The sequence below is a fragment of the Bos grunniens genome, chromosome 9 (genome assembly GCF_055505025.1).
Source record: "Bos grunniens cultivar Pamir isolate PY7600 chromosome 9, Bosgru_T2T1.0, whole genome shotgun sequence".
In the NCBI taxonomy this organism is placed as follows: Eukaryota; Metazoa; Chordata; class Mammalia; order Artiodactyla; family Bovidae; genus Bos; species Bos grunniens.
Window position 1 is genome coordinate 25,450,769 of NC_141173.1, and position 13,594 is coordinate 25,464,362.

Below are 13,594 nucleotides of genomic sequence, written 5' to 3' on the forward strand. Positions count from 1 at the left end.
CATGGATGGAGGAGCCTGGTAGGCTGCAGTCCATGGGGTTGCGAAGAGTCGGACACGACTGAGCAACTTCACTTTCACTTTTCACTTTCATGCATTGGAGCAGGAAATGGCAACCCACTCCAGTGTTCTTGCCTGGAGAATCCCAGGGACGGGGGAGCCTGGTGGGCTGCCGTCTATGGGGTCGCACAGAACATACTATAGAATTAAGAAAATATGAAAAAGACATAAAAAAGAAGAGAAGCAAGATAAAAAGCAAAGAGAAGTGATACTAAACACAAGGGTCTTAATATTAGCTGGCCTGCATAAAGACAAAGGGAAAAGATTAATGACAATAACAACAAAACAATAACCGCATTTTACTGAGCATTTGCGAAGTGCTAGACACTGCTGGGCAATTTATAAATCATCTCCGATCTTGACACAATTCTGAAAGAAAAGTAATAATAACCACATATACACGTGAGGAAACAGAATTCAGAAAGATTTAGTGAATTGCTCAAGGCCAGTTCATATCATGTAAGTAGTAGAAGACTCTTGAGAGTCCCTTGGATTGCAAGGAGATCCAACCAGTCAGTCCTAAAGGAAATCAGTTCTGAATATGCATTGGAAGGACTGATGCTAAAGCTGAAGCTCCAATACTTTGGCCACCTGATGCGAAGAGTAGACTCATTAGAAAAGACCCTGATGCTGGGAAAGATTGAAGGCGTGAGGAGAAGGGGACGACAGAGGACGAGATGGTTGGATGGCATCACTGACTCAATGGATGTGAGTTGGAACAAGCTCCGGGAGTTGGTGATAGACAGGGAAGCCTGATGTGCTGCAGTCCATGGAATGGAAAAGAGTTGAGTGACCGAAGAACAACAATAAACTGGTAGAACAATTGTATATTATGCCATGTTTAAAAACATGGGTGAACAACTCCATATTATACCATTCTGAAATGTTTTGAACCCTAAGTATATCATTAATGTATATTTATTCTTCTATTCAGTCAATTTTTGGGCAAACCAGTGGAAAACCAATGGGCAAAACTCCCTGCCCTCATGGCCTTTCTAATTGAAAGAATATTGAAGAGTAAATTATGTAGTATGGTGGATGATGGCCAATTCCATGATCGAGAATAAGGCAGGAAAGAAGCCTACGTAATGTTGATGGGGGGCCTGAGCACCTCCTGGAGGCCTTTATCTTACTAAAATGGAGGTACCTCTTAAGGGCACTTTTTGAGAGGTACAGATGGTACAATACCTTGATTATTTTCACAGCAAGCTACATACACAATTTTACTTGGAAGGCACCAGAACTAGGCAAAGCTGTTTTTTTTTAAATCATAAAAATAGACTGTGTGTGATCTGATCCTTCTTTCCATATTATAGTCTTAAGAGTAGGATCTCCTCAGGAGGAATTCACAGTTCTTTTCACCTGTTTCTTTTGTACTCCTTTTTCTCTCACTTCACTGGTTTTAAGTTGGTTCTGGGAGTTTGGCTAGATTTGTTTTTGCCAAAGTTTCCTTGTTCTCTAAGCAGGTTTTCCCAAGCTTGGGTTTAAAGGACCCCCTGGAGAAGCACTACAAGACAAACACTAATTAGCGTAACAATTTATTAAGGGAGATCTTTGATCTTTTCTCACCTACCCAGTTGCCTAGCTCTGCTTTGTCTCCACAATTATAAAATGTGTTTACATAACTAATTAACACAACAGATTGAGTTTTACTGGGTACATGATAATAAGTGGTTCAAATGGTTTGATCTCATGATAAAGGAGGAAGTGTTGGGAATTAGCACTTCCTAAGAGACCCAAATGGGAGTAACCATTGTGAGTTCCCATAAAATAAAAGTTCTTAATGTTCCCAAATGGGACATTCTATTATAGTAAGCTTCAGCATTTCAAGTCTCACTACAGAAGGTTTTATAAGAAAAATATGTAAATACAGCAAATTCTAAGCTCTTTTCAGAGATGGAATGAGCTTTTAAAAATATTGTGTTTATTTTCCCCTTGTAAATTTTCCTATTAGTAACTTAAACTAATTTTAGATAAAGTATTTTGGGAGAAGAAAGTTTGAGCTTTTTGCTTTGTTAAGCTCACATCTAAGAGACGATGATATAGTTGTAAATAAACCCAATTGTGTAGATTATGAAGTTTAAAATAAGTCTTTTGTTATGAAATATAACACTAATATTATTCACAGTCATGTTTACTTGTAATTTTAAATAATTAGAATCTTCCTGCATCATTGGTCATTTAGCACCTTCTACAGTATATTTTAAACTCTCAAAACACTTTTTCTTGGAGGGAAGAATCTCATATTTCCAAGGGTAAGTCAAAGTCCACACCAAAAGATTTGATGCAGAGTCAAAACTTCAAAAATCTTCCTCTCCCAAGAGCAGGTGAGGTACACACAGTTTTGCCCATCCTGGATTTCTGAATTTAAAAATTCAGTTCATTCTTCTAAGAGGTGATTGTTTATGCACACTTGGAAAAACTCAACTTTCTGTGGAGAAAGATAGAGACTTATGATTACAAAACAGTTTGACAACTTAAGTGCAAATGAATCAGAAACATGTGGATTAAATTTCCCTTGAAACACACATGATTTTTAAAAATTAGGAGGAAAGGGGCTTGGCAACAAGCATTTTAGTTTTTGCCAAACCCAAAGCATTTGAAAAATAATCCAGATTGTGGCTGGCTCTCTCCTTCACAGTCAGTTCTCAGTACCTGAAGTTTCAAATCACCAATACAGCATACACATATAGAAATACTTTAATTTTTACTTCCATATTATTTTAGGATCAATAGAAATCAAAGTGGTTGTGAACAAATTGGGAGTGGGGAAAGAGTCCTCATTAGAGAATTGGCACACATTCTCAAGATAAATGGCAGCAAGCTTATTTTAAAGAATGCTGGCATATGAATATCTCACACACTGGGAGAAGCAAATGCATTCAGAGAAAAGGATAGTATATTTATATTTTAGGATAGTCAAGAAAATGAAGGTCCTGCAGATCACTAGGAAACCTAGAAGAGGGCATACCTTTAATCTATCATGCTGTTTTAATACTATGATCAATGTTACTGAATGAAAAACACACTCAGGAATTCAAAGTATCATCTATATTTACAGGAGACAGAACTATCATAATATTGAGCATTTTCTCTCAAAATTAGAAAGTATTTTTCCCCTTACAGGGTAATCCAGATAGCACAAATAGTCCTGTTTACAGACATGGAAAATTTATTCCTAAATGTCCTACCTGCATAAGGTTTTGGATTCTCATGTAATAACTAAAAATCTGTTGACTATATAAACAGGCAAAAGAAAAGAAGGGGAAAAGGAAGGAAGGAAGGAGGGAAGAAAATAGAGAGAGAGGGGAAATGTAGCAAAAGCAAAAAAGGAAAAAAGACTGATTTTTTGGATTTCCTTTAAAGGCAGCTTTTGGAGAATTAGAATAAAAAACACTAAATGTCCTTAGGGTATTCAGGAACCAAACTGCAATGTTAGCAAAACTAGCATTGACAGCAGAAATAAAACCATTACTATCCATGAGTGCTAACCCTGTTCCAGACACCGTGGTAGGTGCTTCACATGCATTATCTGTTTTCATGTCAACACAAACTCTCAGGACAAGGAATTATAAGCTAATTAACTCACCTAAGGCTTCAGGACTGGGTTCAGAGTCAAGTCCCTTTCAGTCTAGAGCCCAAGCACTCACTGACTTCGTCTCCTCCCCTAACATGCTCCACAGCAAGGCTCCCTCCAAACAAGACTCATTTGTTAGTTCAAACCCTTCATTATCAATTAGGACACTACTATCTAATCCAGTTACTGAGGTCAGCTGTGTGTCCTGCCTCAGAGTCCAGTAGGATCCCTGAAGTGAATCTTATCACACAAGGGTCAGCTGCTGAACACTTTAAATAGAAGAACATTTTCAAATTTAACACACTCATTTCTAATTATTTATTCAAAATCTGTTCTAATTTTATAAACAGTTGTCTTTTAGGATGCACAAATTAAGTAAGTAGAAAACATTGTGTTAGTATGTAATAGTACTTCTTTACAGAGACCTTGAGATTTTTAAAGTCATATACATTTTAAAAAATGAATTTGCTCATAAATCTCAAAAGGTATATAATTTTCTTATACTATAGTGACATATATTATTAATTTCCAATTGGATGATAAAAGAGAATATAAAATAGAATCTCAGATATTTAGCCTATTTGATCAAGTCAGTAACTTTCAAATGCTGTTAGTAACATCCACCTTCTTCATAGATTGATCTATATTAATAAAATAATTATTAAGTCCAGCTTTTTTGGATTCAATTATTTGCTATTCTAACTCCCAAAACTATTCCAATTTCCATGTGCCCAAATTTTTAGTAACTAATGGTATTATTTAGGAGAATAAATGTATTTCCCTTGAAATAAATAATACTATAGATCAGAAAATTTTAAATAAAATGATCTTTGGCTCACATTCCTTGTCCTGGAATATGGGCATTTTTCACACTGAAATACATAAAAGAGCCAAGTTTGTTCATGGAAACTGCTCTTTACTGAAAAACTCTGTGAATAGAAAGCAATCATATAAACTCACTGGTTCAACATTTACTAAGTATCAGTATTTTCAAGACGCTGTACTATTATAAATAAGATTTTATTCTGCCTTTAAGGAAACTGAAGCAGACTCAACAATCTCTCATCAGCATGTATGATATAAGGATATATTCCCCAGAATAAAAGAAGCATTCCTTTCCCAAAATTTCATCATGCTCTCACTAAAGTATGAAACTTTAGTGCAGCTCTTAACTACTTGAGTGTATTAACTACTTGTGTGCATGCGTGCTAAGTTGCTTCAGTCTTATCCGATTCTTTGTGACACTATGGACTGTAGCTGCCAAGCTCCTCTGTCCATGGGATTCTCCATCTAGTCTCAAATGTTCCATTTGCTGCTGCTTCTTACCTAAGAGTTGAACCTGTAAAATCTAGGTTCAAACAGCAGAAAAGTCAGTAAAATAAAATTGATGTCAGAGGAAGAGTCAGAAAATACATTTGCTTGGATGCTAAAAATCACTTTGAAACATCTCCTATACTTTTGACTTAATGCATTTAATAAGTGTGTACTGCACATCTCTGTTTTAGGCACGTGGGGATTAGAGATGAACAAGACCCAGTCACTATACAGCTCACATTCCAGAAGCACTTACAAGGGCTCACGTTTTCCACCCCATTTGCTTAGGACTTTGCCACTGATGCAGAAGAGAGCCTGAGATTCACCTGGAAACCCCTCTGTAATGTCACTGTCTTACATTATCAAGTGTAACATTCATGTAATAGTTTACTCAAAATTAAAACACTTGAAAATGAACTTTAAGATATTGAGTCGTCACTAGAGTTTTCTCTGAAGGTCCCGCAACAACTAAAGGTAGCTTGGGAAGGCACATTCTTCTTCCTCCTGCAACATGAAAGACAAGCCCCTTCAAAGTTGCCACCTGTGGGGTGTGGGAGGACCAGCTCCCTTCTCCCACCATCAGACGACAAGGCTCATTCTTTCTATAATGAAGAGACTGATTGATGGAGTCACCTTCCCAACTGCTGACACGCTTATCTTTCTCAGTTTAGCAGTAACAGACATGACCTGCTCCCTACCAGCTGGGCCTTGTGTGAGGGGCCCGTCCATCACTCCGTTTCCCCACTCCATCTGTTCGCCCCTCCTCCAAATTTCAGCCCAAATGCCTACTGGCAGCCACCAATATGTCTGTCTGTCAGTAGCTCTGTAATGAGACCAATTTATAAGGTCACATAATCCTGACTCTTAAGGAGGAAAAAAAAAAGTCCATTCCAGTTACTGAGAGAGTCACCTCTGCCTCTGGTTCTCATGACTATGGGAGCTCATGTATGAAAAACCAAGAGGTAATTTAAAATGAATTTCGAACCGTCTGTTTTCCACCAAATTTCCTTTAAAAGACATTCCCTCTATTTTGCCTTATTTGTCAGTGATCGTAGCTAGAAGTTGCAAAATGAAAATATTGACCTTAAGGGAGGAAACTAAGATGGAGAAACAGTTTAGCTTACTCTGTCAAGTAAGTGAACATCCTACTTCAGTTCCAGTAGCGTTTGTGGTTATCAGCACACCCTATCTCTCACTTGTATACGAAGCTTATGCACAAAATTTCCAAGGACCTGTCAGTAAGAATTCCATGTTTTTATGGCACAGCAAAATTTTCCCCAGGAACATTTTGTGCCTTCAGCTGACTAGCGCAAATTAAATTCTATGTCAGTTTTGCCCAGAGGCTAAGAGCACCTCATTACATTTTATTGAATTCAAATAACTGCAATCAAAATATTTGTAAGCACAAGGCAACCAGTGAGTCTGACTTTTATGATATAAGCTGTCATGGGCAATATATTACATTTCTTTTCTACAAAGCATGGCACCTTAGACTGCAATTCCCTAGAGATTACACTCAACAACTGTTAATTAGTTCTGATATGTGGATGTTGCTGTGTTTAACAGGAACAGATGAAGACCAAACACTAGATTGAATTAAAGCCTTCCAGCACATCTAAACTTTGAGAATTAACAGTTTTTGTTTTTTTCATCCTTGAGGGACTCATGCTGATTGGTTCAAAAGCCCCTGCTCAGCTTGGCTGCAGTGTTCAGAGTTGATTTTCTGGCCACAATGACTCCACCCTGAAACTCTGCTACCTCTCTCCATCACCTATGAATGAATGCCAAACATTGCCATGCCTAAATGTTTTCTATTTTTAACTCAGCAAATTGCTTGCACTTCATTTCTGTATTCCTGACTCTTAGAACCACAATTTTCTACTGATAAAAATCATTGTTACCTGATTACTAACTATGCTTAATTCTAGTTAGTATTGATTATGGGCCTGGTCATAATCCTCTACAGCAAAAAATAAAATATTCAGTCTTATGTAGAATTGTGCAGCAGATGAAGTAGAAAAATGACATGTTCTTAATGTGCTGATCCTGTCTTTCTTAGGGCTTCTTTTTGTAATTAAGGGACATGTTAATTTGTATAAAACACAATAAAATCTAGAACTGATATCTTCAAAGTTGGGGTTCTTTTTAGTATCTTATGTATTTGATAATAACTAAATTTACTTTACCTAACGCTAAATATCTTGTTTTCTATGTTAAAGGATTAAGCCCAGCATACAATTATTTCTCTTTTTTTTGACCATGAGTATTACCAGGCTTTGAGATTTCATTTTAATTTGATAAAAATAACCTATTGTCCACATATATGTCATTTTATTGGTCTATCATTAAAATAAGAAGCTTGTGTTGAATTTCCAGTACTGATGGCCCTGTATAAGTCTACCACTATTCTTTCACATAATTTTTTTTTTTTTGATTGGCATTTGCAGAGCAGCTGACTGGGTTTGTTTTGTAGACTATAGCTAAAGAGAAAAATTGATCAGCCTGAAATAGATTTCAGGGAAAAATATATAGACTATTCTATTCAATGAGTTTCAAATATATTTAAATCTCATAGTTTTGGTGAAAATGGGACTTCCTTAATTTATATTTTAAGATTATTCATCATTTTAGTGTAAAGAATCTAGGAGTGAAGTCTCTAGACAGAAACTGGTGATTCAAAATGTATGAATTGCTTTGCATAAATATATATATATATATACACACACACACATATATCTATATACATATATATTATTATTTTTTGCATCTATATTATTGTCTCTAATTAATAGACTAGGAAAAGTGGACAGAGGTGTAAAAAACTGACCTATAGTCTTTAGAGTCTAACATTGAATAACAGAAGTATCCAGATTGTTGTTGTCATTTAGCTTCTAGTCTGTGTCTGATTCTTTTGCCACCCCGTGGACTGTAGTCCACCAGGCTTCTCTGTCCATGGGATTTCCCAGGCAAGGATACTGGAGTGGGTTGCCATTTCCTTCTCCAGGGGATCTTCCTGATCCAGGGATTGAACCTGCATCTCCTATATCCACAGGCAGACTCTTTAATGCTGAGTCACCAGGGCAGCCAAGTATTCAGATACATATAGGCAAAACTGTAGATAAAAATGTATTCTATAACCATAAAAAGCGTTTGCTAGTTTCATCATAACATGGGAGATACATCAGCCTGCTTTCCTGAGACAAAGCATTGGTCAGGATGGTATGTGTGAGAAAGAAAAGAAAGAAAGAAAATAAAAATTTTAAAGAGCAGAATTCACTTATGAGAGTGAAAGTTGTGAAAGCAGGGCACTGGGACTCTGAGCTGAGAACTAGGGTTAGAAAGATTAGCAGAGACCAGATAGGGAAGGTCCAGCTAAGCAGTTTGGAGTTTGTCCTTAGAGTAACATCTTCTTAAGAGGATTAACTTGATAGGGTTACATTCTAGGAAGAAGCCTCTCCTTGCAACAGGAGAAGTGGAGGAGTATGGGGAGAGAATAGAGGTGGGAGAACAAGTACATTAACACTGTTTTGGCAATGTTGAGGCTCCTGAAGCAGTGTGAATGGAGATGGGGGACCCATTGAAAGCTATTAGAAAGTTAGAATTATTAGGTCTTGGTGACTGACGGGATTTGGGTTGTTTAGAAGAAACAGGAGGCAGGAAAGGGTCAGAGATTGCTGATTTGAGTAGCTGAGATACTCTTCTAAGACGAGCAGGAGAAAGAACAGGTTTAGGGTGAAATATGCTAAGTTTGTTTGTGATGTGTTGATTTGAAATGTCTGTAGAATATGGATATAGAGAAACTCAGTGTGCAGCGGAAACTCTGAAAAAGGAGTCTAGGATCAGACTTGGATTTGTAAGTTTCCAGGAGAGAGAAAATTGGAAGTCATAGCCATACCTTACACTGTCCAGAGCTTCTTATCTACTTATTATGAGCTAAAGCACAACTCAAAACACACTTCCCAGAATGAATCAGAAGCCCTTTCCTCTACTTATATCTCAGGTACTAATCCCAAACTATCTAAGGGTCTTCCAGATTTGGAGATGAACTGAAGCAAATGTCCTAATGTTCATTTCCCTTGTTTGATATTGAAGGCACCCTCTTGTGTACCTGTAGTTTCTGGAGCCACACTCCTATCACATCACTCATGCTTCTGGGCAGCTGGAAAATGTCTTTGTGGTGGACAGACAGGAGAAATTTTCCTAGCTGAGAAACTTGAACCAGGCCAACCTTCTCCATGAAATCATCTCTGGAAGTTATTCTTCCAGGCACTCAGTCTAGAACATTTATACACAGTTTAGCAGTCATGTGCTTATTTGTTTAAGGTAAATAAATGTTTATGATTTTTTTTTTTAATATTTGCATTTCCTTTCTCCTCCTCCTCCTCCAACAAATAGATTCTAAGACCCTAGATCTCAAGGATTACCAAATCCAGTTCATTATCTCTGCTCCTTCTTTTTGCTTCCTCATATTTGGACTCTCCATCTTTATTGGTTTACTGTCCCCTTCCAGGCTTCCCAGGTGGCTCAGATGGTAAAGAAACCACCTGCAATGTGAGAAACCTGGGTTCAATCTCTGGGTTGGGAGAATCCCCTGGAGGAGGGCATGGCACTCCACTATTCTTGCCTGGAGAATCCCATGGACAGAGAAGCCTGGCCGGCTGGCTGCAAAGAGTCAGACATGACTAAGCGACTAAGCACAGCACAGCACATCCCCTCTTCCAGGCAACACCAACTTGAAGCACAAAGAATTTTAGAGGCTTCATTTTCCACCTAGAGGTACCCATCAGATACAACTTAGGGTGTTCTCCTTACCAGTTGCTTCAGGACACAGTACTTCAAGACTGGCCTTTGGGCTGTCAAGCTTCTCTCATGGATGCTCTGATATTAACCACCTAATTTCTGCTGGTAAAAACCCAATTAACACTTGCTTCTTTCACCACCGTTTGCTAGGCTAGAGATGGAACTTCCATTTCCAAGTTTCTGTCCAGTTGTCTAGTTCTTCTGTTTTTGCCAATCTTGAGATTGGAGCTCTGGAATTGTCCTCCAGCCCAGTTGCTTTACAAAGTCTTGAAGTTTTGCTACTTGCAGATAAATTCAGTCCTCGGAGGACTTCTGAAATTTTTGTAGTTTTAGGAATCATGTGGCCAAGAATATAGTCAACACTCCTCTTATTCACCAATATTCATTCCTCCTCTACCCTGAGAGTTTTGGAATTTACTGCTCCCTCTCAGGACTAGTGATTGGAAGTGAGACTAGTTCAGATATTGGAATTCATTCATTTTTTTTGATTCCTGTGTAAGTATGACTTGGAGCAGAGTCCACACGTCCTAACCCCCACCAATCTTCAACAGAAATGCAGTGTGAGAAGCAAACCTTTGTTGTTTCATTCGCTGAGATTTTTTAGATTGCTAGCTGCCATAGTGTAAACTCGCTTATCCTGAATAATAAAATCACCTTCCTCTTTTTGCTATTCTTGGTCTGCCACTCCTATTATGTAAATTGGCTACTTATCACCTCAAGAGTGCTGATTACCAATGCCTAGCTGACCAATCTTTTGCCTTGCTTCCTGGACTAAATCACTGAACAGAGGATTTTTACTTAGAGCAAAGAAGAGTTTTCTTGAAATAAGAGCTGCAACAATTGTAATTCTATGTTTGGAAAAAGGAGATGGAAATTTTGTTTCTTGTCAATGTTTAAAAATGGGATAATGGGACAACAAAGGAATCCATTGACAAAATGAAATGAAAACTTACTGAATGGGAAAAAAATTTTTTTTCAAATGATATGACCAATAAGGGGTTCACATCCAAAATATATGACCAGCTCATACAACTCAATGTAGGAAAAAAAGCCCAATTAAAGAATGGGAAGAAGACCTGAATAGACAGTTTTCCAACAGGCACATTAAAAGACACTCAGCATCACTAATTATCAGGGAAATGAAAATCAAAATGGCAATGAGATATCACCTGATACATGCCAGAATGGCTATCATCAAAAAGAACACACATAACAAGTGATGGAGACGATGTAGGGAAAAGGAAACCCTTGGTAAAAATGGAAACTGGTGCAGCCACTGTGGAAAACCTTCACTGTATGAAGGTTTCTCAAAAAACTAACAATAGAATTACCCTAAGATCCAGCAGTTCCACTACAGAGTATATATTAAAAAAAAAAAACCCAAAACACTAATTCAAAAATATATGTGCATTCCAATATTCATAACAGAATTATTTATAATTGCCAAAGTAAGGAAGCAAGCTGTGCTATCAACAGATAAACGGGTAAAGAAGATGTGGAATGGAATACTACTCAGCCATGAACAGAATGAAATGGTTGCCGTATGGAGTAGTACTCCATCGTGAACAGAATGAAATTTTGCCATTTGCAGCAGCATGGATGAACCTCCTAAGCAAAATAAGTCAGAGAAAGACCAATACTGTATCACATATACATAGGGTCTAAAAAATATAACAAACTAGTGATGTAACAAAAAGAAACAGACAGGTATGGAGAACAAACTAGTGGTTACCACTGAGGAGAGAGGAGGACGGAGGAACAATATAGGGGTAGGGGACTGAGGGGTACAAAGTTTTCTGTATAAAATAAGCTACAAGGATATATTGTACAACACAACGAGGATATATTATACAAGAATTATAGGCAATATTTTATAATAACTGTAAGTGGAATATAACTTTTAAAAATTGTGAATCACTATATTGTATACCTGTGGCTTATACAATATTGTACATCAACTATACTTTAATTAAAAATGAATAAAATAATGACAATATGTTAAAAATGGAAATAATAAAAATTTTAAAATGGGATCTAGATTTAATCAATCTGGAATGTCATTGCCATTGTGCTCAGTCACTCAGTGGTGTCAGACTCTTTTCGACCCAAGAACTAGCCCACAAGTCTCCTCTGTCCATGGAATCTTCCAGGCAAGAATACTGGAATGGGTTGCTATTTCCTCCTCCAGAGGATCTTTTTGACCCAGGGATAGAACCTGAGGCTCCTGCATTGGCAGGTGGATTCATTACCAACCAATCTGGAATGACTTGAGGCAGTTCTGCCTGAAAGCAACAGGATGGACTGAGGCTGATTACAAGCTAAAATTCTGCTGTTTATCAATAACAAGCAACATGCAGGATAGTGAATCTCTACCATAATGGCTCATCATTGTACAAACAGTAAGCAAAAACTTTGCTAAACTTACTATGGAAAAAAAAATGCAATTTTAGTTAGATAGCTATTGTGGTGATGTCCCCTTTAATAAGATGAATGCTAAGTTGATATACCTAATTAAAATCAGTGTAACAAAAACTACAAAAGCATATTGGCATACATATCTCAGGGAATCACATGACACCTCAGAGAGCTCACCTTGCTTTGGAACCACAATGCCCTCTACATCAAGAAGGCTTTAGGACTCTTGCTAAGGACATTGGCACACCTGAATTAACAGGAAAAAAAGATGGATTAGCACATCTTCTAATGCCACTTCCTGGAGGACAACAGTGGAAAATAGTTGTCTTAATTCTGGTCCAATCCGTAGAGTAAATGCTTTCCTTCAGTGAAAGAAGATAAAACCACTTTAAAAAAAATCAGCTTTGTTGAGTTATAAATTATATTTTTTAAAATGTAAGGATTTTAAAGTATGGTTCAAAGTAAACACTGTGTGACCACCACTCCCAGTAAGGATAAGGAACAGTTCCACCAATCCAGAAGTTCCCCTCATATCACTTTGTAGTCATACCCCTCTACTTATAAATTTGACTTCTGTCATCACAGGCCTTCCCTGGTGGCTCAGTGATACAGAATCCATCTGCCAATGCAGGAGACACAGGACACGTGGGTTTGATCCCTGGGTTGGGAAGATTCCCTGGAGAAGGAAATGGCAACCCAGAAGTTTTCCTCATGTCACTTTGTGGTCAGTACTCCTCTACTTTTTTTCTTCCTTTTAATTTTATTTATTTAATTTTGGCTGTGCTGGGTCTTCCATGCTGCTTGGGTTTTTCTCTAGCTGTGGCCAGCGGGGGGCTACTCTCTAGTTTCACTGCCTGGGCTTATTGCAGGGACTTCTCCTGTTGGGGAGGACAGGCTCTAGAGTTCACAGGCTTCGGTAATTGTGGCACAAGGGCTCAGCAGTTTGTGGCTCCCAGGCTTTAGAGTGCAGGCCCAATAGTTGTAGAGAAATGGCTTAGTTACTCTGCAGCATGTGGTATCTTCCCGGCCCAGGGATTGAATGTCTCTCCTGCATTGGCAGGCAGAGTCCTTACCACTGAGCCACCCTCTATTTGTTAATTTGACTTCTATCATCACAGCTTAGTTGTTCCGGTTGTAGAATGTCATATGTAATCATATGATATACACTATCATGTGTGACTTCTCTCCACATGATATTTCTGAGATTCATCCATGTTGTTAAGCCTGTCAGTAGTAAATAGAATTGTATTGCTGAGTAATATTCCTATGTGAATGGATCGAAACTTGCTTTCACCTGCTGAATGATTCCAGATTTGGCTATTATAAATAAACACCCAGCAGTGAAATTGTGAAGTCATAGGATGGGTTTTTGTTTAACTGTATAAGAAAGATTGAAGGCAGGAGAAGGGGATGACAGAGGATGAGATGGTT